This window comes from Erithacus rubecula (assembly GCF_903797595.1).
Source record: "Erithacus rubecula genome assembly, chromosome: 13".
Classification (NCBI taxonomy): domain Eukaryota; kingdom Metazoa; phylum Chordata; class Aves; order Passeriformes; family Muscicapidae; genus Erithacus; species Erithacus rubecula.
In genome coordinates this window covers 680170-706468 of record NC_136665.1, presented here as the reverse complement: position 1 = coordinate 706468, position 26299 = coordinate 680170, and the positions used below count along the sequence as shown (strand labels likewise).

Below are 26299 nucleotides of genomic sequence, written 5' to 3'. Positions count from 1 at the left end.
AGGAAAGGTTCCCTCTACTCACCATGCCACTGACGCCACATGGAGCAAGTGGATTGCCCTCATCACGCAGCGAGCCCGTATTGGTAACCCAAATCGCCCTGGGATTTTGGAGATAATTACGAACTGGCCAGAAGGTGAAGATTTTGGTCTCTCTGATGAAGAGGAGCAGGAGCAAGTGACCCGGGCTGAAGAAGCTCCACCGTACAACCAGCTGCCAGCAGATGAAACACGCTACGCCCTTTTCACCGACGGTTCCTGCCGCATTGTGGGGATGAACCGGAAGTGGAAAGCTGCCGTATGGAGCCCCACACGACAGGTTGCACAAGCTACCGAAGGAGAAGGTGGATCGAGTCAACTTGCGGAACTCAAAGCTGTTCAGCTGGCCTTGGACATTGCTGAGAGAGAGAAATGGCCAAAGCTCTACCTTTATACTGATTCGTGGATGGTAGCCAATGCTCTGTGGGGTTGGCTGGAAAGGTGGAAAAAGGCTGACTGGCAACGCAGAGGAAAACCAATCTGGGCTGCTGATGAGTGGAAAGACATTGCCACTCGGGTGGAGAAGCTCCCCGTGAAAGTCCGTCATGTGGATGCCCATGTTCCCAAGAGTCGGGCTAATGAAGAACACAGGCACAACAAGCAGGTAGATCAGGCTGCACAGATAGAGGTCTCAAAGATAGACTTAGATTGAGAACATAAGGGAGAGTTGTTCCTGGCTCGATGGGCCCATGATGCCTCAGGCCATCAGGGCAGGGATGCCACCTATAAGTGGGCACGAGACCGAGGGGTGGATCTTACCATGGACAGCATTACCCAAGTCATTCATGACTGTGACACTTGCGCTGCCATCAAGCAGGCCAAGCGGGTAAAACCCCTCTGGTATGGTGGACGGTGGTCGAAATACAAGTATGGGGAGGCCTGGCAGATTGATTACATCACACTGCCTCAGACCCGCCAGGGAAAACGTTACGTGCTGACCATGGTGGAAGCCACCACTGGATGGTTGGAGACTTACCCTGTGTCCCATGCTACTGCCCGCAACACCATCCTGGGCCTGGAAAAGCAGGTCCTTTGGAGGCATGGTACCCCTGAGAGAATTGAGTCAGACAATGGGACGCATTTTAAAAATAAGCTTGTTGACACCTGGGCTAGGGAACATGGTATTGAGTGGGTGTACCATATCCCTTACCATGCACCAGCTGCAGGTAAAGTGGAGAGGTACAATGGATTGTTGAAGACCACATTAAAGGGATGGGGGATCTTTAAAGGATCACATTAAAGGGTGGGGGATCTTTAAAAAACTGGGAGCAGCACCTGGCAAAAGCCACTTGGTTAGTTAACACTCGAGGTTCCACCAACCGAGCAGGCCCCGCCCAGTCTGAAGGCCTTAATGTGATAGATGGAGATAAAGTCCCAGTGGCCCATGTTAGAGGGTTGCTAGGAAAGACAGTATGGATTCATCCTGCCTCGAGTACAGGCAAACCCATTCGTGGGATTGCCTTTGCTCAAGGACCAGGATGCACTTGGTGGATAATGCAGAAGGATGGAACAACCTGCTGTGTACCTCAGGGAGATCTGACTATAGGATGAAGTATAGACAAATGTTATTGTTGAGTGTTGCCACCATTGTATACTAGATTCTATGAATAGAAAGAAATGTGTAAGTATTGAAGGTTTAAGCAAGTCAGGAAATTTTCATATCGTGTTTAGTGAGTGTGTATCCCAATCGTGTGTCAATGATCACGATGTGGGATAAGGGGTGGAATGTTATGGGCTGATGTTTGGACTGGCTCCTCTCCTTGCTTCCCCCGTGCAGCTGCCGGTCCCTCCCTCGGATGGTTTTATCTAGGCTGGTGTTTTCCGGCTCTCTCTCTCTTGCTGCGCTTCGGTTGTGGGCTGTGTCTTGCTCTCTGCCGTCTGCTCAGCTGTGATCCCCTCCCCTGGCTGCTTTGGCTGGTTTTTTTCCCTTTTCCCCCAGCTGTTTTGTCTGTGCCCCTGTGTTGCTTGTCTTGGGCTCGCTTTAGCTTGTCTTGGGCTTGCTTTGGGCCTGCTCCCGGCTGCCCCTCCCCCTCTCTCCCTTTTCCCTGCTCCAGGGTTTTGCACCGACTCCGAAGGACAAGGATCTGGACTTCGGGGGCCGCTGCTGGAGGTCGGCTTGGGAGGCTCTGCCGCTCTCCCCGGCGAGGACCGGCTGGGTTCGTCTCATCTGGGTTTGGGTTGGGGGAGTGTTTCTTTTGTATTTTTGTTAATAAAAAAGTTTTTTCCATTTTCACCACAAGAGCAATTCTTTCTGAGCTCAGTGAAGGAAGGAATTGTAAAAAAGAAAGGGGGGGGGGGCCCTTTGGAGCTCTTTTTCCCCAAATTTGTCCTAAACTTGGACAAAGAGTTAAATTACAAACATACAACAAGTGGTTGGGTATTATTTGCAGTTTTTAAGGCACAGCTTTAGCCTCTGAAAACCTCAAGTTTCATGTACAATATTTGTACTGTTCTGGCCTTCAACACTGCAGACTGGTCTGAATTTCTTGTAATTTCCCTTATAGTCACACATGACATGAGAATTGTGACCCATTTGCTGCACAGTGAAACTGAAGGTTTTGATATTCTTTCTGAGTTTGAATGTTATGTCTAATTTTTCTTTCATTTCCTTGGTAAATATAATTTCAACTTTTAGGGTGTATTTTGTTTTGGTCTTGATTGACTGGTCTAGGAGGCCACTGCCACAGCACCTGTATTTACACAGTGTCCACACTCATATCTATGAGCTCCAGAGCTGACCCAGCCAGATTTATATGTCTGAATGACTGACCCAGCCAGATTTATATGTCTGAATGACTCTGAATTTCCTGATTCTTGGGCTGAGAAGGGAAAAAGGGCAATGGTGGATAAATGCAGGATGTGCAAAGCCGGTGTGTGGGGCACAGCAGCAGTCAGTGCTCTCCAGACAGAGGCTGCTGCTCAGGAGAGGATCCATTCTCATCCTTTCTGGGCTGCCACAGTTCACTGTGGTACTCCCTTAGTAAGATGTGAGTAGGGGCAGCAAAGATTGCAAACCTTGGCTGGATGCTCCTGGGATGGCAGAGGGACCAGGATGATTCCATGGACACTGGACTCAGCAGGACCAGGATGATTCCATGGACACTGGACTCAGCAGCACTTCAGTGCTCAGTGTATGGCCAGAACCCATCAGCTTCAGAGAATTCGTGAGGCTGGTGATTCTTGCTGGGGCCAATTCCAGAACAGATTTCCAGTTTTAATCCACCCCTCCCTCCCTGGACCTATGCTGGGAGCTCTGTATCCTAGGATGTCTCACAATTGTTTAGCCTTGGTGATTTCACTCAAGAAGCAGATCTTTTTTTCCAGATACTAAAAGTATTTATATTTACATTTACAGTATCCAAAGCACTGAATTCAAGACTATGAATATTTTTTTCCTGTTACTTCAGGATTGTCAACACCAGCAGCTCTCCCCCTGAGTCCTTGCCTGAAGACCTACATGCCAGAGCAACTGAAATCCAACTGCAGATTCTGTCTGGGACCAAAGCTAGCTGGGGATGGAAAGGAAATTCAGAGAGGGAGTACCAGCGGTCAGTGCCTTCCACACAGCTTGGAACTTAAAGCTCGTGCATGTATAAGAACTGACAAACCCCAAATCCTGTTTTGGTATGTGCAGAAAATATTCACCGTAAGAGGAAATGAAAATTATTTAGATTAAAGTCAAAACAACAATTTAACATCCCTTTGTGTACACAAACACTCTTCTGAAAGTCACAAATCATGGATGCTAGATGTTCAGAGTCATTTTAAATGCTACTTACCTAAAGCCAGGAGATGAGAAACATGTGGCAGACCTTTTTTGCAAAAGTTCAGGGCGGGAGGGGAGCAAGAGGATGTTTGCATCTGCAGGAGGAGGGCCTAAAAATACTCTGAAAGCCGACAGTTCACTTAAATCATTAATCCTACACTGAAGACATTTCCACATTTTAATGGACTGCAATTAAACCCAATATTTCTTAATACGAGTGTCAGGTGTTTTCAGCAGTGATGCAAACGACTGCTTAGTGCTATAATTCTGATGGGGAAGGCATTTAGACTGGGCTCATTTGAACAGCCAACTATAAACAAGAGCACATAATTCCATCTGCTTTTTGGCAATTTCTTGTTCCTTTTAGGTTCTCTTTCCCCGTTTGTCTTGTGGACACAGTTTGCAGGAAACGTCAGCCAGCATGATTGATAGCATGAGATTGGATGTACTGACTTCATGCTTTCATAAAGCAAGACAGCTGTTGGGAGAAACTTTCCTTCAGGAGCTGGAAAGGTTTAAATTTTCCATCTCTTTGACTGTTTGGCCTGATGAAGGATTGGGTTTTACCAGACAAGTAAATAAAAAGATGGCTAAGATGTACTAGAAGGTCATTCAAATGATCTTTAAATAGCAATTACTGGAGGAGGGTGGAGGGATAGCCCTCAGCATTCTGAGTCTGCTTAAGTGAGCCCTAAAAAATTACACTGATGTTCTCTTGATTTTTTTAACCACCCTGTAAAACAGACAATTTCTAGCAATGTGATTTTACACTGGTAGTTTGTTGCAGGTGGTGGAAGGGATTCCATTGAACTCACTGGTCATCACCTGACTTTCTGTGTCTGTGAAATGTTAATTCTCTTCCAGAGTCACAATGAACGCCAGTCTGCTGTTCAATTTCTTGCTCAAAGTATATACACTGGTTAAATGTTAATTTGGGGTTTGGATAAATTATTTGTATGCACCAAGTACAATTCCTTTCCAAGGCAGAAAAGGGAAAGAAAGCATGATGTTCATTTTTACGGTTATATCTCCCTCTGAAGCGTACTAATTTATTTAGAACATGTATCTGTAGGATATTATAGGAATAATTTTGAAGAAGATTAGTATGGGACGCTCTTTGGTTTTGTTTCTTTCTTCTTTCCCCATACAGTCTGTTTGTGGGGGTTGGGTGTTATTTGATAGTTTCAAAGACTAATAACTGGCTGCTTTGCTATGCTGATTTCGAAAATCTTTGCCAGATCTATGGTCTTGCTGGAAATCGGCTAGAACCAAATCTCTGGAACTGAAAACGCCTGGAAATGGAATTTTGGTGAAGACTGCATTTCGATAGTGGTTTGAGTCAGACTCCAAATTCCTCTTCAGTCTCCAAGTATCAAATGTGGCTGCTCAGGAGCTGTGAACAAGCTAGGCTGAGTCTCACTGTGTTTCTTGCCTGCTATGGAACTCTGCAAAAGAGGTGCCATCCATCAGCAGGTATAGAACAATCCCATGGTGCTTTCTTTAAACCAGGGAACAAGGGGCAGGTCTGACTGTCAGGGAGCCTTGAGCAGTCACAGCTTCCTGCCAAGGAGAGCTGGCCAAAACCCCTCACACCCTGTGCAGCCTCACCTTGTGCATTTCAGAACTGAGCTTCTCCCATGATCACCCTCAATTTACACTGCAAGTGGAGGTGAGTGCTGGGCACAGGGTCCTGTGTCCTCAGCCCTGGTTTTAGGGGAGAGGTGGAACTGAGAGCATAAAGCCCTTCTGTGCCCACCCACAGTTCCCAGAGCTGCTGGGGATCCTCTGCCTCGCTCATCTCTCAAGTTCAAACTCAAGACAAAATGCCCCAAGAACGGGAAGGTGTGTTTATAGAAGTGGTCATGATTGTAAGAAAATTTGATATCACAGCAAATCCTGAAAAAGACCTCAAAGAAACTTTAGAAATGCTTTAGAAGCTGATTGAAATAGCAGCAGATTCCTTGGGCAGCCGAGGGGTGACGTTGGCTGCTGGTGGGGATGTTTGGCAATGCTCTCGGGTAAGGGGACACCAGGGAACTCTGCGGGTCACTTCATTCAGATCCTGTAAACATTTCCATAATCAGTAATCATCTGCACTGTTTCCTAACTCTATGTGGATCACTGTAACAGTCTAATGACTTACACAAATACACAGTTCCAACACCAATTAGGATTCTGCAGAGCTGGAAAAAAGCCAGTCTGCGCTCTATATGTACAATCAATTTATTGTGAAACATTTAAAGAGCCAACTATTTATTTATACCTTAATGAGGTGTTTTTTCTTCTCTAAACTATCTTTTAGTATTGTTGCCTTAAATGTTGGAATGTGATGCCCCTGGAAAACTTGAATTCTCTTTGCTGCTTCAACAGATTTTTTTTTTTTTTTTAACGTATAAACAGCTAAACATACTTTACATTTGAAATCAAAGTCCTTTTAACATGTGAAGCATCCAGAAAACAATTACACATGCTTGGAACTGTTGTCTGCTGCCTAAGGATCATTTGTTGTATTTCATATACTTCATCTGAGAAACTGGGTAACATTCAGATTATCAAATATAATTAGGCAAATTCTACTGACAAAGGCAGATTCTACAAATCCCATATTCCTACTGGCTTTGCACTAGAGAGCCATTGGACAGCAGTTACACATTCTACCTTGTGTGAGAATGAATAGTCTGGGTAGGGACTTACCCTGGATTATGTATTTCCTTACAAACTCCTCCCTTTTCATTGGAGCACTGAGTAATATCTTCCATTCTTTTCCCTCTGAGCATCCATTATTTTTCATCTCTGGGTTGACATGGTCCTTGTGCAAAAATGAACTGCTAGAAAATCAATGAATTGAGATATCCTATACCTTTGTTGTGTGATTAAAGAAGAATTTGAAAGCTCAATAACATAAAAACTTTTATTTTTCCCTTTCTTTTTCCAAATAAATAAAGATCACAAAAATAATCTTATTTATTTTTCTGTGCTGCTGTCCTACTTCCTTCTCTGAAGAGTTGTCCATGTCATTTTAAGCTGTAAAATTATTTCTTGCCAGAATAGAGAAGATATCAAGAATACATTTCAGAATTTTAAGATGGGCAAGTGGTACATTGAGCAGAACTTTTCCAACAGCTCTGCAGCTCTCAGGGCTCAGGTTTGGTCCCAGAAACGTCTCGGGATTGGATTCTGCAGCTCTTCTCAGCCCATGCAGAGGTGTAAGGGAGCACAGCTACGTCACTGCCACTTTATATCTTTTCACACTGTTGTGCAGTTTTTATTGCAGCCTTAAATCAGTACAAACTGATCGCTGCCCCCATAAGTAACTCTGACATATAATTTAATGTATGAATTGAGACATAGAACATAAAGAACAGGTGATAAAATATTACGCCCACACTGAGAACATTAAAATGCTGATGTTTGGAACAGCTGGCTTAGCCCTTTTTTCTCAGCTGGAATAAAGAGTAATATTAAAGGATTAGCATAACCAACAACAAGTGTTGAAGGACTTGATTTCATTCCAGGCAATAAGAATATTTAGGAACCAGTATTTTGAACCTTAATCAACAGAAGACTTTATTTCATCCAAATACACTTTTAATAATGTTGTTTAAATATGGATATATTTATTATGTTTAGATCAATTTGATTTTTAATTTGGAAACCTTTGGAGTATGAGTTCTTGAAGCACAGTCTTGGTTTTGTTGTTTTATCAAACGTTTTTGTGTGCTGTTATTGAAAGAGTACATCCTGGTGTTTTTTGAGAAGGACCTTTCATTGGTTTGCCCCTCCTAAATTAGAATAGAAGTGGAGGAAAAGTGCTTAACCACTAGAAAACATCAAGATCAGACAAGGAGTAAAAAACGGATCCAATGTTTTGTGTTTACATTTGAGATCTCAAACCAGATTTCAAAGTAGTAAAATATAAAAGAACAAATGAAGAAAATGAGAAACGTTTGTGGTGGTGTCATTCCTAAAATAAGAGAGAGACCACGGGGCAGCTGGAAGGTCAGAGAATTGAAACCTGAATATCAAATAGAAAATATTTGATGTCACCCTCACAAGAGCACCAGTGCAGGTTTTCAGAGTGAGGATTACCCTGCTCCTGGGCACAGAGCAGCTGCAGCAGGGACCAGCCTTTCCTCTGGCCTTCTCCATGGGTGTCCTGAGGCTGAGAGGAAGAGTGCACGAGTGGGGCTCTGGGGGCTCATCTGAAGGAAGATGCACACAGATGGCTGGAAGGAGCAGTGGGGCAGCATCCAGTTTTGCCTTGCAGTTTGCTGGGACAGTTTGGGAAGTTAAAATGGGTTTTTTTTTGGACCTTTCATTAGTGAATCCTTGGAATTAAAATAAGAGAAGGAGGAGTACTGTTTGGCTTTCTGGCAAATCCCACCTTGTTTTTCTCTCCTGAATGTCTCAGGAGTTAAATTTTGATTCCAGCTTAATTGTTGGGGTTTCTGAGTAGATAAGCCAGCTCTTCATTCACTTTTTAATGAGTGACTTTCTGAAGTTAAAAGAAAACATTTCACTTGTCAAAACACCCTTCTGCTTTTCTTTGTTTGAAGATTTCCATGGGGAGGCCACGGCCAGGCTGTGGAGTATGTGTCCCTTCCATGCCACCAGGGCAGAGTTTGGTGGCTTTGGCACCTTCAGTGGCTCCTGCAGGGCTTTGGTGCCCTGAGCTGGGGGTGTCTGTGCATGGCCAGCAGCTGCATGCAGAAGGGGCTTCTCACCCAGCACTTTGTCACTGGGAAAGTGAGCTGAGATCAGCTCAGCAGCCCAGCAGCAGGGGCTCTCCTCTGCTTGAGCTCTTTAACAGAATATGCTCATCCCCCTGCAGGTTGATTTGGAGTTAAGGCACTGAAAAGAGCTGCTAAACTCAGAAGAGGAGGGATTTGCTAAAAAACTTCATCCAATGCCTTGGGTGCTGTAACAAAAGAAACCCTGGAAAGGTAAGATGGGATTCCAGACAGCCCTGTGCTCTCAGGGGACATTGATGGGAGACTGTCAAGCCTTTACAAACTGTAGTTAGAAAACCACAGTGAATAGTAACAATTCATTGAAGTTTAGAATTCCATGGGTATATCAGAGGCATGCAAAGTGGTTTCTATGAAGTGTGAATCCTCCAGAATGCAAATATTTCTCTTTTTCATTATTTTATTCAGAATTTCTGGAAAACAAAATCTAAATGTGTGGGACGTCCCTTTGCTATGCAAAGCAAAAATTAACTAATTTTCCTTTCAAAAAGCAAGTGATTTAAGACTAAATTGTCATTTTGTTTTCAACATTTAAAAGTTCCCAGGGAAAAAAAAAAAAGTGACATTTGGCAGAATGTAAAGTCATTAATTAAAAAGGGGTAATGTTCATCTCATGAAAGGGGACCCTGTGAAGTTTACAGAGTAACACCATCACCACACTCATAATGACCTGGGAGAGAATTTGCAGTTTCATGTGGGGGCTGTTTTACCACAGGTGTCATGTCCCACATGTCTCACCAACCTCCCACGAGAAGGACATGGATGTTAAAATAACTTGGAGAGGTTAAAAGATCTTCCTTGTTCAAAAAAGAAAACACTGACTGTCCGTGAATTTTGTGTTGGAATTTCACCATGTCCCACTTTGTGAGCAGTGAGTGAGCATTTATCTTTCCAATAAGCTGCCCAGGAGGGCCCAGGCTGTGGAGCTGTTGGGACACATGTCCTGCTTCCACCAAGTGCAATGCCTTTATTGTTTGTGCATCAAGATATAAAGACTTCTTGTTCCCATAATGGATACAGCTGGTTGGGTGGGGGGCAGGGAGGTCCTTACAATAAAAGGCATTTGATTGCTGCTGGGATCCTTGTCAGTAAAACACTCAAAGATGGTTAATTGGACATTAATGTGTCAGATTTTCAACAAAATAACACGAAATTTGCCAAAAATAAAGCCCGAAGGAAACACGCCTCCAAATTTTACAACAAAGCTTTGTTTAAAATAGAAGTTAAAGCAGTGAAGATTTATGACATGTTGACATAACTGATGGTAAAGGAGTTGGCTGAAGCTAAGGGTGTGAAGGTCCAAATGAGAACATCTGCATTAAGAAGCTAATTCTCTTAAACATACTGATCAAAATATTAATGCTACACGTAAACACAAGTGCTTTATCTGACAGTGATTTACATTTGGAACAACCTAATCCAACTATGCACTGCATCTTTATTCATTACCAGCAGCCTTTACTTAACACTTCATGCCCGCTTGCACAGGTGGACAATCTACTCAGAGTGACTATTGTGTTTATGTTATTTTTTCATAAGCAGGGTTTGAAATTTGTCAAACTGCATCATTGTTTAACTATGTGCCAGTCAAAGGGAAATTGCCAGATGGAGCGGCTTTCCCCTAACCTTGCTCCAGGCAATGAAATTACACATAGGCCACAGTCTTATGTCAAGTCTTTAAAAAAAAACAAAAAAAAAAGAAAAAGAAAAAAAAAAAAAAAAAAAAAAGCCAGGCCATGAAAAGGCATGACTATGTGCATTCACAAAACCTGGCTTTCTTATGCCACTAATTTTATATGAAGGCTCATGCCAATAGTAAATAAAACTTCATGTCCGTCATGTCACTCATTAACTAGGTGCTCATAATTTATGTATTTAAGGTTTGCTTGTCCGCCAAGCAATCAAACAGTAAACCATGTTTTATAGGTGTTAGTGTTTATAGAAACTGTAAATAAATGTCAAACAAAAAAAATCAGGTTTCAGAAAAATGATCAGGGTTAAGTCATTTATCATTGTTCCAACTGGAAAAATCTGAGGATCTGTCAGTGCCAAAGCAAATGTTTCTCTGGCTTTTTCTAACATGCAGCTTAAAGTACCAGATTGTAGAATTCTATTAGCAGGACTTGATTAAATGGAAAAATCGCAGATCATGTGTTTTAGCTGAACCTCCCGCTCGAAGAATGGGGCAAGCTGGCTCTTCTTCACCATGGTGGCCATGCTTTAGGCTTGGTTGCCTTTTTCCTGTTTATTCCTCAGGTTGAGGCGGTTTGGGCAGAAGCCAGGCTGCTCTGGAGCAGTTCTTTGGAGGTGAAGCGAGGGCAGTGTGACCCCTTCTCCCCAGGTGGAGGTGTTCCCTCCCAAACAGGGGACAGACAGGACCTATAGGCACCTACTCCTTGCTGTTGTCAATTGGGTGATCTCCATCCAAGCCCATTCTCACTCAGAACTCCCTCTTGGGCCTCAGGTATCATAGCTGGTTGTAGCTGTACCTCCCAAGCTGCAAGTTTTACATGCTGCTCATGGGCATTATGGCTCAGAGGTTTGGAAATGAGGAGGTTTGGAAATGGGGACATTTGGAAATGAGAAGATTTGGATAGGGAGAGGCTCCTGCTGGTCTACACTGATGCTGCAGAGCACAGGTGCTGCAGGTGCCACCTTGCCAGGTCCAGGTCTGGGCACAAGAGCTGTTCTGAGATGTGTGTACATCTGCGCTAAATACAAACACCTTTGGTGGTTCTGGTGGCTCTAAAAAAGAGTGTGTAATCCTAATGCTTTCTTGATTGGTTTGTCCCTAGAGTTTGCATTTAGATGGAGCTCTTGATGGGTTAGAAATACATGGACAACCACCTCATGACATGGAGAAATCAGTAATGTGGTGCAGCCTGCAGGAAAAAAGAAGTGAACAAAATGCAGATGAAGATAGTGGCAAACCTGCTACTGTTTCAAAAGTATAATTAAAAAATTAGTATAGGCATTCTCAGGACCATGAACATGAGAGAGGTGACTTGTGCTTTGCAAGGGACAGTCAAATGCCCTACATGTGGGAGTGAGTGCCTTGAGTGTTCCCAAAAACTCCTGCTGGTACAGTCCAATCTGAGATGTTCACAGTGAAAATAAATTAAAATCATCCAGGGGAACCAGTGTCCCTAGAGCCTTGCTGAAGAGCAACTGCTTGGTGAAATGCCTGTGGTCTGGTCATTTCTGGAGATGTCAGAGCCAGCAACTCTGCCCTGCTCTGCTGACTCCAGGGCTGCCCTACCTGGGGGTTCCTGGAGCATGGGGCTGCTCCTTTCCCCCCATCTCTGTTCCCACAGGCTTCCTTCTACTGCCTGACAGTGCCAGGACTGTTACCAACTCGAGCTGTGGGGGACAGCTTGTGTCCTTCCAATAGCCAGAGACAGATCATTCAGCTCTGCCTTCACCTTGATCCAGATCCTCACAGGATTTGACTTGGCTTTGCTCCACCGGTGCTGGTGAGGCTGATGAAACCTGAAGGTGCTGAGGAGCTCTATCATGTAGCAAGGACTAAGAATTGTGCTACAAAGTGATGGCTGTGAAAAGTATAAATAATCTCTGATTGCTGACTTGAAGCCCAGATGCTGGTTATGCTTCTGTAGTCACTCTGTCCTATACCTGAGCTCAATTATAGTTGTATCCTATTAATAAATAACAGCTATACTTCATTATGTCCTTTATATTTTTCCTTTTCTCCCTTCATACTAAAATTAGTTCATTTTCAGTCTGAATTATTAAATTAATCTTTAAATTGTCATTTCCATTTTTATTGGTTTTTCACAAACTTTGAGTAACATTTGCTAAGAAAATTTGCTGTGGCAGGTCTGGCACAGGCCCCTGAGATGCATCTACAAGTCCTGTTTCAACAGCTATGGTGAAAGGTGCATGACAGACCAGCTTTAGTATTTCCTCCATGCTGTTGAGCCCACCTCTGACTACTGTAGTTCTGAGTTATTAGAAAACTCATCCAAATGAAACACATAGGCTCTAAACGTTTTGACTATGGTAATGTGTGGTATCCAATTTCATGGTACTTCTAAGGAATTTTAGCTGATGTTATTTCCATCTGTTCAACCAAATTCTGAGGCCTTCTTTGAGGGTTCCACTGCAAACTGTGCTGTGCACCTGTATCAGTGACAAGCCCTCTGATTTCCACTTAATTCTTACTCAGCAAAACTCCCATCAACTCTGTTGGGATTTGTGGCTCATGAAAGTCCAGGGGAAAGTTTCGCTGATTGCTAAAGCTGATCGTGCTCATCAGTGATCATTCACAGTGAATGGGATATTTGGAATGCTCTTCCGTGGTTCAATTTGATTTGCTGGTTGATGAAAAGCATTTAAACATACAGAAAGTATCTCTATTCCATGTTTTCTTGCTTTCCAAGGACAGTCTCTGATTCGTTAGGCTTTAAAAAGTACAGGCAATAAATACCTGCAAATAGTTACGGACATAATTCATGCCTTGTAATGCATGCTTTAAAAATCAGGCCTTTTTTTCTGGCTCATTACCCAGCCTGTAGACTTGATTTTTTTAATTAATGTAAGAACACCTTCTTTATGGCATGTTCATGTTTACCCAAAAATCACATCATTTTTCAAATTATACAAGATGTCAGTGCTGAGGGTGACGATCATTATTGCTCACATTCCAAAGCGAGAGGCATTTTAATTTTTTTCCTAAATCTGTCTAAGAAACGAGAATCAAAAATGTTTTTCCCCAGTAGGATTTGCGTGCTAGACACAAAAGCCATGAAGAAGCCATCAGGTCTGCCTTGACAGGAGATGTTGCTGAGGGTTCAGCTCCAAGGCAGCAGCAGTAACACCAATGCTAATGGACGCACCTGGACTTGTGTGTGTGTGAGCTGCCGACCTAAAACTGGGGCTCCTCAGTGCTCTCTCAGCAGAAACACAGCAGGACTGCAGGGAAAAAATGTCAGCACCTGGCAGCAAGACATTTGAAAAACTGACTTCAATTTTATCCTGAAATCATCTGATTTTATTAGCTCTGGTGGTTTCCAGTGTGTGAAGCCTTTCGGATCACAGAGCCTGCAAAGCATTATCATCCTGAGCACCCAACAGCTCTCATAAATTTATAATTTTGATTCAATTTATACAGCACTTGCTGTTATTACTAAGTCTGAAGGTGTGAGAGCTCCTTCTCTCAGTGTTTGTCTAAGGTGTGCAGAACCCAGAATCAGCAAGGCTATCATTTAGAATGGGAAGGTGTTGGAAAATCCCAGTTCTGCAGAGATGGGGCAACTGAGAGGCATTTAAAAATATTTTATTCCATTATCAGTCTCGTTGAAGGGTGAAACATAAGAGATGCAAGACTCAACTCCATTGTATCAGAAGCCAACTTATTTCCTGGTTACAATACCTCATAAATGTTCATTTAAAGGCTAAAAAGCCTTTTAGCTTTTGCCACACATTGGTGCTAATACTTCTGACACAACTCACCTATTATTTTACCCCACGTGGTCTTGCCACAATGCATCTTTCACAGTTCTAATTCTTCAAAATATCTGGTCTTTTTGCAAGGCCATAGTTTGAAACTTGTTTCAGGTTCAATCTCTCTCTCAACAATGGCCTCTCTATGCCATGGCCTTTCTAAGTCAGCAGTGTTTGCACAGGGTATCCTAAGCCAGCAGTGTCAGGAACACGCATGGATTTCTAGGGAAAAGTCAACCCATGCTTGTGTTTTGTCTTGGTAGAAATCCTCTGTGCTTTAGAAATCCTCAACACTTTAGAAACCCTCCAAGATGTGAGTTCCTCCAGAGATGCTAAAGCTGCAAGAAGACTGAAGCATTTGGCTTTTACCACCTGCAGTGGGATGTTCTGAGCGTGTTTCACACCCCCAGCTGTCCCGCCTCCCCTCCCAGCCCCACCCTGTGCTGGCAGAAGTGTCCGTGGCTGCCCAGGGGTCTCAGCAATGCCCAGCTGTCATTTATTCCATTATCATCAGAACTCAACAGCCCCAAGAAGGGAGAAGTGTGAGTGATTCTTGGCTCCCAAGCAATATTTTGGCAGAGCAGGATCACTGCCCAGTGTGTGATGCTGGGGAGCGTCTTTGCAGACTTGCTGCATTTCTGACAGATCAGGGAATTTGTAAGTTGAAACCTATTAATATTTCTTGATAACTTATTCAATTCCCTTCTTCAGTAAATTATGTCTCTTTTAGTGGTTTAAAAATATGGGATAAGGCTAAAATCAGATGTTCCTAGTGTTGAAACAATATATAAGAGCCTTTCTTAACTGCAGGCGATGGTGCAGATGTTTCTCAGTGCATCTCCTGTAACTGAACATAGATCCACATTCTTTCTGAGTCATAATGAATAAGTGTTTCATTCTCTGGTTCAGCAACCTCACTTTCCTAAAACACCATGTACAGTGCCATAGTTTGGGTTTAGGGCCTTTATTACCCTGGAGTTTACTGGAAACCATGTCAGGAAAAGCATGACCTCTCTTCCTCCCCCATATTATTCAGCTGAGTAGGAGATGAATTAGCTCATCCTCTTCCCAGGAGGAATTTTAGGCCTTGGTTTAGTTTGAGGTCCTTCTGCTGTGTCTGCTGCACAGGAGCTTGTGACAGTGACAGCAGCAGAGTCCAAGGGTGTGACAAGCCTTGGAGGGCCAGGCTGGGGAGGGAACTCTGTCTGCAGGGAGAGCAAAGACAGGAGTTATCCCACTGCCATTACAAATTCCTGGCACAGCTTGAGAATCAAACTGATGGCGCATTGAATATTGATAGAATTGTCATGATGGCCTTGGTAATGGTGCAACTTTTGTCAGAGGGAATTAAATTAGTCAAGAACTTTAACCTCATTTTGGCATTTTCCTCTCCCAAAAGTGCTGTGCAGAGTAATTACCATGCCCACAGTTAAGGCATGGACCTTAGAGCTGCTCTCTGTATGTCACAGATGCCAGCTAAATAGCCAAATAATACCTTTCAAAATTGTACAAAGAATTGCAGCCAAACATTAGTGTGAACTTGAACTGTTTGGAGCTTAAATCCGGGGTTTTTTTCCAGCAGTTTTTTAGAGCTGTTGACCTTGAGAGCATCCTGGTGTTCCAGAGGATAGCATTCCATTTTTCTCTTCACACATAATGAGCAGTGAACTCCTTGATTGTTGTTGTCTGTTCCCTCTACTGAGAGACCACTGCAGCCAACAAATCCAGCGTTTCATGCTGCAATCTAAACAGAGTGATGCATTGCAGGTGCTTTCCTCATCTCCTCACACCTCTCAGAAACATTAGGGGAGATTTTCAACTTCCTATTCAACTTTTGAATGGAGAGTCAGGTCAGTCTGTGGATTAGAAGACTAATAAATCTTCTGCCTTCAGTTATTGTACAAGTTTCCAGTGAATATCTGCTGCTGGCCTGGCTCGCGGCGCTGGCCGCGCTGACCTCGTTCCAGCCTGGGAGAGTGATAGCTTAATGAATATATCTAAAGACCAGCCATGAATTGCAAGCAAAGAAAACGTCACTTCTCTGAAGTTTGTGTATAAAATCAGCCCTTAAATTGCTTTCTCCCCTCATCATTCTTTGCTGGAGTTCCCCGTAGGTGGCCCTTCCCGAGGACGGAGCCCCGGTGCTGTAAATAAAGTCCAGCAGGATGCAAGGTGCTGAAAAGAGTGACTTCACTGGCTCTGCTGCCCTGCCACAGCCAAATGAACGATTGTTGATTTGTATTTAATGCTCAATTTCCTCTCCATTACTACGAACCATGCAAGGCAGGCCTCGTTTCAAGCTATTCATAGGAGAGCTCAATCTATCCGGTTTCACATCTGCTAAAAGCCCTCATGTCATGCTAATTACAGTCTTCCCCTGGAAAGAATTCAAGTTCTAAGACCAAAGAAAGATATGCTTATTTGTAACTAATGCTCTAATCTATAAAGTTACTTGTTTGAGAGCTAGAACCACACCTGTGCAGCTTTATTTGTGTTCCAAATGCAACAGGGATGCAAAAGGACAGCAAAAAAAGGATGTACCTTTTCTATTTTCCAACAAGTGTGTTCGAAATGGAAAGCCACAGTGTCCCTGCCCTAATTTCTGTGCCACAGCAATTACTTCTCCTTGGCCCTTGGCCTGTGCTCTACCACAGAGCACAAGGCAATATTTGTGCTCCTAAAATCAAGGGAGATGACAGATTAGCTCCAGACAAATAAGCCAAATTAGCAGTGGAAGTCTTCAAAGGCTATTTTACCTTGTTGTGTGCAATCTGCTGCTTTTATAGGGAACTATATACCCGACCTCCTCCATGATCAACAGCAATCTTAAAAATAGGGTTTTGTTCCACTGTTTCTACTGACAGCTTATTCCAGCTATTGCTTGAGGGTTTTAGAAACACTTTTTTAAATTTTAAAACAAATGCATTATTATTAATTTTATTCATGTACTCTTTCACATCACTGTGCTACAGCTTACACTTCTTTTCCTCGGCTTTTACTTCGGATGGGAATACTCTGGAAGTGAATTGGAGGGACCAGTTGATTCTCTAGGCGAAGGAACTGACAATGACTGCCCAAGTCCTCCAAGCTCCATCCCCCATCAAGTGCAAGGGAAACAGTTCCAGAGTGGAGGTACCACAGCCCACCCCTTGTAGAATCACACATCCAGCTCCAGGGCTGTTTCTGAAGTGCTCAATAGCAGACCCTTAAGGAAGGCACAGGAACTTGTCAGCCATGGAATTTTGCTCCTCCTGCAGTTTCAAGATTTCCTGAGCCAGAGGTGGTTTCTTGTTGCTTAATAGCCCTTGATGAATATTCTGCTGTGAGAATTTGGACAGCCACTTTGGAATCCAGGCAAGCTTCTCGCACTCAGCAGCACAGGGGCCACTCTTCTGCAGCTTGATACACACAGACCTGCTGCCTTCTGTCTGTCTTCAACCTGTTTCCACTAATTTCATTTGATGTTCCTATTTTTTTCCTATATAGGAGGTAGGGAACAGTGGTTTGCTACTCTGCGTCACAATTTACCAAGGCTTTTCCCACTTTTTGCAGTTTTCTTACAGTTACTATAACACATAGGGATCTGCTATATTATCTAACAAATTGCATAAAACATAACTGAGATTCTCTTATTGCAAATTGGAATCTGAGGGCTTTCACAGGCACTTCTTTGCAGGTGTTCTAGGCCATCATTTAGGTACTCAAAAGAATACAATTTCCAATTTCATATGATATTCTGTACTGCATCATTTCCTTGAGCATGCCTCAAATACAGCAAATTATTCAATATATAAAAGCCTTTTAAAAAAAGTTTTTTACTCCCACATGACCATTTGCCTGTGAAATGCACATTACATTTAGTGCTTGTTTATATTACAGTGAAGGGAAACCCATAGATGCCCCAAACTAACAGCTGTGATGACAGGGAACAATAATCTGAAGTTATCCAAGGAGCTCTGATGCAGGTTGTTAAAACTGCTTTTGCTCTGTTTTTTTATTTTCTTGGGGACATGTGGAATAGTGTCAGCAGCCAATATATGTGCTTCAGTTTAAAAATATTCCATTAAGAAAATAGTCCTGGAATGTAATACGATCAGACACATAGCACAAACTTGGAATATTGTGTCTCAGTAACACCAAAAAAAAAAGAATGTAAACTGTTTAAATCAGAGCCTTTGTCCTTGAGACAATGCAGGCAGTTCAGTATCATTCAAATTCCATATTAACTAATTAATTAGGACACTAAAGAGCTCCTGCCAGTTCAGCTGGAGTTCGTGGCCAGGTGTCTTAGCTGCATCACTGATTTCCTTTCATGCAAGGCTCATGTTTGCTGTGTCCAACACACTGAGCTTATTTGTAAAGGAAGAATGTTTTTATACAGAGAGATACAAGCACATCATAAATCAAATGTCATTGAGAATTTCTTGGTACTGTTCATGGTTTATGAGTCACAGCTGCTGGAAAGCTCATGGTAAAAAAGTGATACCTTAGAAATGGCTACAGAAATATGAGTTGCAGTTTATTATTGTTACTTCTTAAAAATATGGCAGAGTTTTGATTCTCAAGTTAATTTCATTCCATTGCAGGACTTGTATAAATCCAGCAGGAAAATACATGCACGAACAGATGTAGGCCAATGTATTTCCTCTGAATTCTATTTCTGTCTTGTTTTTCATACATGCTGTACTCTGATGGGCATCACAAACCCCATTTCAAAGGTGTTTATTCTTAAATGGCATAAAATTCTTTTCCCCTTTTCTGTATTTTCCCTTTGATTTAGAAATCCTGTTTTGATATCAGGACTAAGAGATGTGACTTCATTGGTGACAACAGAAAATCTGGAGCCACTGAGTTAAGGCCTTTCCAGCAGCTGTTTGTGATGACTGCACAGATTTATCTGTAGAACTTGTGACCTTAGGTTTGATATAGAGGCAGAGCTGCAGAGAATAAAACTGGAAATATTGCCTTTATGTAAAATCAAATGTATTTTGTTTTGAGTGACTGTCATGACATTGTTTTCAGTCTTTTTCTTTACCTTGGCATGCCCAAGTTAAGACTGTTCAGTGCTTGTCTTGCATGAGGTCATCTGTTGATGCTTTAATTTGCAGTTTGGGCTTTCCCCTATTTTTAATGTAAGAACAGTCTCTGAGACCTGTAGTTCAGACACATTTATAGCATGAGACTCAGTGGGTTTGTGACAGAAGCAGCCCAGGAAACGACTTATAGAAAGTTCCTTAAATTTAAAATATTCCACAAATTATTTGGATTGGATGTCTGTTTTGACTTATCCAGCCAATTCACTTGAAAGCTTTTATGAGGACTCAGTGATACAAACCTGCTGAAGTAAAGGTTTCAGGTAACAACTCTATTTTTTTTCTTATAGACTGGTACTTCAATTCCTTTATATTTCTCCTTCAGTTTTTATTTTAGGAACAGTTCTAATCGCGTTTGGACTGAACTCTGAAAAACGAGTTAAAATAAAAGGAATATTTAAGTTTTCTTCATGACACAAATAAATATTGGAGCTGCACAGGATGTTTGAACTTCATGCATGGCCAAAAGGAAACAAGAGCTTCGTGACCATGGTGGTGGCTTGACAAATCTCTTGGTTAGATGTTTTCATAAAAGGAAATAATTTGTCTGATTTCTTTATTTACTGTCCCACTCGTGATGCTGAGTTTCAAGGAGCTGTCAGCTTGCCGTGGTTTATTCCTTCTCACGGCAGACAAAAGACAAAGCAATGTTGAAATTGAAAACAGTCATGTTGCTTGCATCTCCCTTTTTTCTGCTGGAGCCAGTGAATGCCCAGCAGGCATTGTAATGGATGGGTGTCACTTTACAAAAAGGCCTTGGGGTGGCTTGTGCTTTCTAGTGTTTCAGCTCTTCACAGCACTTTGAATCTGACAGTGATCTTTTGACCACCTCAGGTAAAGAACAAAATACAGTTAATTTCCTTCAGTAAAAGTGAAAAGGAACAAGACTGCTGAGGTCTTTTCAATGAAAAAAGGTTCAGGCAGCCCTGGAAACTGATCCAGGTGTGAGGTGCAGACATTTGCTACCTTTTTGTCTTCCAAATAGTGAACAAGGAAAATGGATGTTTTGTGCAGTCACCATTACCAGCATTCATACATACTGTACACAGAAAACAGGCTGGTTTCGGATATTTATCCTCTTTGTATTTTTTCTAGGCGGGGAATGAGAATAGCTGGAGTCCCAAATATTCCTTCACACCAGTTCTTTCAGCCTGCCCTGGGCAGACTCAGCCCCATCATCTCTGGGTGACAGAGGAAGGGTCCAGGAGCTCTCCATGTGCTCCTGTGGGTGCCTGGAGAAACTTCCCTGGCACTGCTGGCACCTCTGCTGCTGCAGCTCTGGCCTCTTGGCTTTCCTCACTGGATCACAGAATGCACTGATCAGCCCTGGGAGCAACTCAACAATGCTAAAAGAGGTGATTTTCCAGTTTCTGTGTCTGCTCCAGTGGAAAAAGCCCTCCTATAGCCTGCTCATGGCCCCAGACACTACAAAACAGATATTGTTGGTAGAGATTATGAATTCCAGTGCTCTTTACAGTGTGTATCTACTTTTCTATCTGTATATGTTGCAATAAAACAACATGCATAAGGTTATAAAAATAGCCTGGAAGTGATTGACATGCTAATAATGCTCAATCAAGTCAATAATGCTCGTGTAACAAGCTCCTGAGAAAATAATATTTTTGGTCAATAACACACTTTAAAAAAATGAACTGTTTGTTTTTAATTAACCTCATATTTAGCCACTTAGTCATGCCATGTCCATCAAGCACAGTGGTGAAAAACACGTGCTGTCTTGAAACACTGCGTTGTTGCCTTAAACTTTCATCTCTTCCTTCTTGGCTTTCTCTTCTGCATTCCACCTCAGCATGTTTGGGAGGATTCAGGCAAATCATGGCTTGTCATGTTACTTCGAATTCACTGCTTCCCCTTTGTAAGGAGGGCGTTAGGTAATTCATCTGTGACAGAACATCCCATTATGTTGTGTCAGACTGTCAGAGTGAACCTTCTGTAAGTACTTAGCAGCAATATAGTGCTTCTAATGTGTCACTTGACTCTTTTTCTTTTCTTTCTGTTTTCTACCTTTTTTATTTTCTTTTTTTTTCTTTTGGCTAAAGGCTGACAGGTTTTAATCCATTAAGTGATCCAAAAAAACAGTGTTTGGGATTGTATAATGCTCAGTAAAATTGAGCAGGACAGACAGTGCCCACGAATTCCCGACAGGGAGGAGGATGTAGGTCCTGTGGTCTTTAGACTCTTCTTGCCACACGGTGTTAAGTAGCACATTGTGGGGTCTTGTTTGCTTTGGGGCTTGTTTGGATCTTTTAAAGGGAAATTATATGCTATACAGGAAAGGACTTCTAAAAAGAAAATGGGTTCATGTCTCAGTTATGAGGGAGATCTGAAATAAATTCTAACAGTTATGAGATGACTTTCAGATCCACAATTTCTTGTGCTGTTCTATTTCTGTGCTTATTTGCATTTAATGTTTGGGTTAGGCAAGCTCTGGAGATCAGGGTTCCCTGGCTGCTGCTCTGCTCCGGGGATTTCACAGTAGCCTCTTCTCACCTGCACAGGGCTTGCTATTAATTACAGCATCCTTCCAGCTCTCTCATTAGAAACAATTTGTTGTACTTATCACCACAACCAAACCGGGTGGCTGAATTCAGATTAAAAATAGGGGCGTGAAGCTGAACTTCAGACAACTCAGAGACTGCAGGCTGCTGAGCACTTTTGTAAACGAGGAGCCTTAATTAGGTGCCTAAATGAGCTGTCAGGAGCCTGTCACTAAGGGATCGCTGTTCTGGCAGGTTTTGTGTGCCCGTGTGTTCACCTGTGCTCACACCGAGCCGGTGGGTCACACACCGATGGGAAAGCTCACCCTGTGCTGACACCAAACCCCCTGTTCTTCCCCGAAACCAGTGGTAAATTGATGACTTACCAAAAAATCTGGCTCGTGGTTTTGACAAACTTGCAGGAGACGATATCCATCAACCTATGATTACTGAGCAATGTGCTTAAAATAAGACAAGTACTGAAGGTTAAAGAGTAGACAGAAATGGGAATTGGGTGCGTTTTTAATATAAGAATGAGACCTGCTTAACCCTTGAGTATTTTATAGAGCCACAGAATTACAGAATAGGCTGAGCTGGAAGGGACCCACAAGGATCACCAGTCCAAGCCCTGGCCCTACACAACACCCCAGCAATCCCACCCTGGGCATCCCTGGGAGCTCCTGGAGCTCTGGCAGCCTCAGGGCTGTGCCCAGTCCCTGGGCAGCCTGGGCACCGTGATACAACAGAAGCAGGAGATGAAAAGAACCTGGAGAGGTAGAGACTATGGGAATCTCTCCAAAACATGTCTGCACAATTGTGCTGCCTTGTTCTGGTGTCTCAGCTGGGGGTGTAGCTCAGGGAATTTCTTCTCGTGCTGCTGCATTTATGAAATTTGGGGCTGTGGATTAATTTTGACTACCAGGCTGAGCAACAATTTTGGATGTTCCCGACACTGAAATGCTAATTAGATTTTGTGTCCTGGAGCTCTCCAGCTCCCAGGAGAAGAGACACTGACACAAGGAGGGTGTTAAATGCAGTGCTCCAATCTACCCTATTTTGTAGCTACGTTTTGGATAGTGCAGGGCTCTTCATGCCCTACCTGTGTGAGCACAGGTCAGAGAGAACTCACACCTGATGCAGAGGGGGATCAAAGCACAGGGAGGACATCCCTGAGGACATCCATGCCTCAGGATAACAGGAATCCTGCATTCTCCTCTGGCTTTATGGGGTGCCCACAGTGGCTCCAGCAGTTTCTGGGACTTGTCTCCTGTGGTATTCAGTCTCTCCCCCTGCTCTGGGGTCTCCACACCTGCTGGAGATGAAATGAGCAACACCTCAAAACACAGAAGCCAAGTCTCTATTACAGGACCTCCTTAAGTGCTACATGGCTCTTCAGCTCTCCCCTGGGAACTGGGAATTTCTCAGGAGCCCTCTGGTTCTGCAGTGCTCACTCCCAGTACTACTTATGGGCTGAGTTCCACCCCCACAACCCCAAACCTTCCTGCTTATTTGACCTGCCCTCTTCAAGAGCATCTTAGATTATTCTGCTCCAAATTCTTTATTGTAGCAGAACATTTAGTCCTACTCTCACCTCTTTTCCATGTCAGGAGAGCTCTGCTTTTTCCCTGTTAGCATTTTTCCAGGGGCTGTACACCTTGCCCCATGGATAAGTGTGAGGAAAGGGTTGGACTTCCCCTCTGTGTGGTCCCTCTGAATAAACACAGAAGTTGGTCTCTGGTCAACACTTTGTGAAACTTTCTTTGTGTCCTGTTTTCCATCATATACAAAGCACACCAATAATTCAGCATTGTGGGGATTTGCATTCCACTACTATTCATTCATATGCCATGGAGGACTATAAAAGGAAGAAAGACTTGAAATGCAAGCCATAGAGGACTATAAAAGGAAGAAATACTTAGATTTCTATTCCTAATAAAATATTATTGAAAGTATTTATGTTCACTTTAATAGAGGAGTAAATTTAATGGAGACTTTGGAGATGCACTGAGATTTCTTACAGTGCCTAAATGAAACTGGATGACTTTTGGGGGCAAATCTGAGGGACAAATTACATTTTTTTCCTCAATAATATTTCTTTCACAACAATTTCTGATTGCCAAGAGCTGGATGACAAAAGATGTGATTTGCCAGCCACAAAATGTAGCACCCTTGTCCTAACAAACTCAAAAGCAGTGCATTTCAACAAGCACAGAAGAAAGCAATATGTAGTGTTTGGAACACTGCAAGATGTTTCTGCTTCTTCCAAAAGTGAATGTTTTGAGGGAAATTTTCTCTAAAAAGATACAAAATTTCTGGAAGCTCTAAAATAAATGGTACTTAAGAGAAAGCATTTTCAATTTTTACCTATGTGTATGCACGAGAAATTTTCACTTAGCAGCTTCTGCAAGATGAGAATTTAATCCCCAGACTTAAAAATTTTTTGTTCTCTACTGGAGATTTTACCAGACTGCTTAAATTGTTGCTAGACTACCAAGCAGATAAGTGATTTAACCAGAAATAAAACTGCTTTGGCAATTTGGAGATGGAAATGCAGGAAAATGTGTGTTTTCTATTTCCTATTGATTGAGCTTTGTTGGGGTGAGTCCTGAAAGATTTTAGAAAATAGAATGTGTGTAAAAATCCATGAAGTATGCTTGGTCTCTTTAACCTTCTATTTCGGAGAACAGCAATCAGATGTGTGCAATTGGATTCCCTGCCCATGGTATTAAAGGCTCCTTTCAACCAAAACCATTCTGTGATTCTGTGCTCAAAATCTTCCTCCTAATTCACTATTATAGTTTCTTGGATGCTCCAGTAACAACTTGCCAGTAATTTGCCCTCACTGTTGCTCAATGTGTGTGCATGAGCAGGTGTGATTTAAACTGACATGGGAAAGAAAGCCTTCACCTACTCAGATTGAAGTTCAGTGAGGTGGATGCACCTCATAGAGTGCTCAGCTCCTGATCTGTGCTCCTTGCAGCTGCACAAGGGGTTTATTTCTTCCAGACATTCCAAGGTGCACATCACCGCCAGTTATGGAGCCACCAAAAATGGGAGGGACAAGGAAACATAAATGGCATTTCCTAAAGGAGGCTGGGGCTGGGTGGGGTAAAGGACACCTCCAGGTGTGACAGTGGAGAGCACAAATGTGCTCTTTAGCCAGAGGGAGGATCCTGCCGAGCACTGGGAGGGCAGGGGAGGAGCACCTTGTGTGCCCAAAACCATTGAATATCTGAGTGCATCTCACATGTCACTGGCAGCTCCTCTGGGGACAGCAAAGGAGATGCAGGAGATGAAGCACAATTAAATGCTTCATCAGGAGAGCTCCTGCTTGCTCATGGTCTAAGTACCCTCTCTCTGCAGTGGATTGGTGTCACAGAGGGGAGGGAAAAGCCTGACCTGTGCTGATTGCCAGAATTGTTTTGTATCCGATCCCACTTTTAGTAATTGCAAACCCCAGGAGCGTGTTTGTGGCTCTACAATTCAATAGTTTATGCATTTACATCTCTGACTCTAAGGTTTGCAATATTTATTTGGATTAAATTATAAATCTACTTTTACTTCTACTAATATATTGACATAAACTGGGAATTGGCAATGGTAAGATCTGCAGTTAAAATGTCTGTGTTTAGGCAGATAAACACTTAGAGTATTAAGTATCCATTTGCATATCCAAAGGTTAGGTCAGGTGCATGCAAGGAACGTTTTCATCTTTACTTTTGATACTTGATACATTAAATATCAAACTCAGCCATACTTTCAGCATCCTCTACAAATATATTTGGGTTATACTGTCCAGGTGGGACAACATTTTAGCAGTACTACCTGGTTATTGTCATGCTGCCCCAGGATTCCTGCAGCAGCCTTGGCCCAGGTGACAGGGCTTTGTTTGCCATGTTAATCCACTTCTGGATGGGCCAAGGAGGGAAGTGTGTAAACAACACTTGCTCAATAGGTTTTTGTTGTGGGAGCTCCTGCCTGCTCTGTTTGCTTTGTCAGAATAACCAGTCAGGTGCAACAAACCGGGAAATTCTAACAAAATAATTTGAATTCTTTGTTTCTGGGAAAATCTTGTTGATTTTAGCACCATACAAAAAATAACTCCAAGGACTATGCACATCTGACTAATGTATTTCCCATGCAAAAGCTTTCCAGAAACTGCTCTAGAAGTTGTTTTACAGTAAATAATATGCTCATGGACAGTTTTAAAATGGAAAGAAGTACTAAATGCATGGCATAGATTATTCATGAGCCATTACCTACTTCTATTAGGTGACTGCTGGTAATTCCCATTACAGTTCTGGATTTCTCAGGCAGGCCTGGTTATGTTTCAGAGCACAGGCTTGCTGAGTGGTAGCTCTTGAGCCAAGTCCATCTGCATGGCTGGGCTCACTCTGCTCTCCACTCCCCTGGTGAGTTTTTGGGTTTTTTTGTCCTAATAACTCCTCATGAACAGGTGTCCATGGTGGAGCTGAGCTCCACGTGCCCTGGCTGTCTCTGTTCCCAGCAGCTCCAAGAAGCTCACCAGGTCGGTACTGGCAGGTTCTTACTCAGGTCCAACCACAGCTGGGTGCTTTAGGGGTGCATTTCTATAAAGTTTAACAGGTAGATCACAGACCTTAAGAAACCTTTTGTGATTCTTTTGTGAAACTTTTTGTGATGTCTTTTCACCAAGCTCTAAGCCTGGTTGATCATTGC

General features: G+C 42.8%; 1 protein-coding gene across 1 annotated transcript in view; it reads right to left on the bottom strand.

Moving 5' to 3' along the window:
- The window catches only part of WNT7A (Wnt family member 7A), a 204354-nt gene extending 193599 nt beyond the window's left edge, over positions 1-10755 (bottom strand). The window contains exon 1 of the mRNA XM_079316798.1: positions 10746-10755. The gene's annotated coding sequence lies outside the window, so the exon portion shown is untranslated. The remainder of the gene's footprint in view (positions 1-10745) is intronic.
- Positions 10756-26299: the final 15544 nt, after the last annotated feature.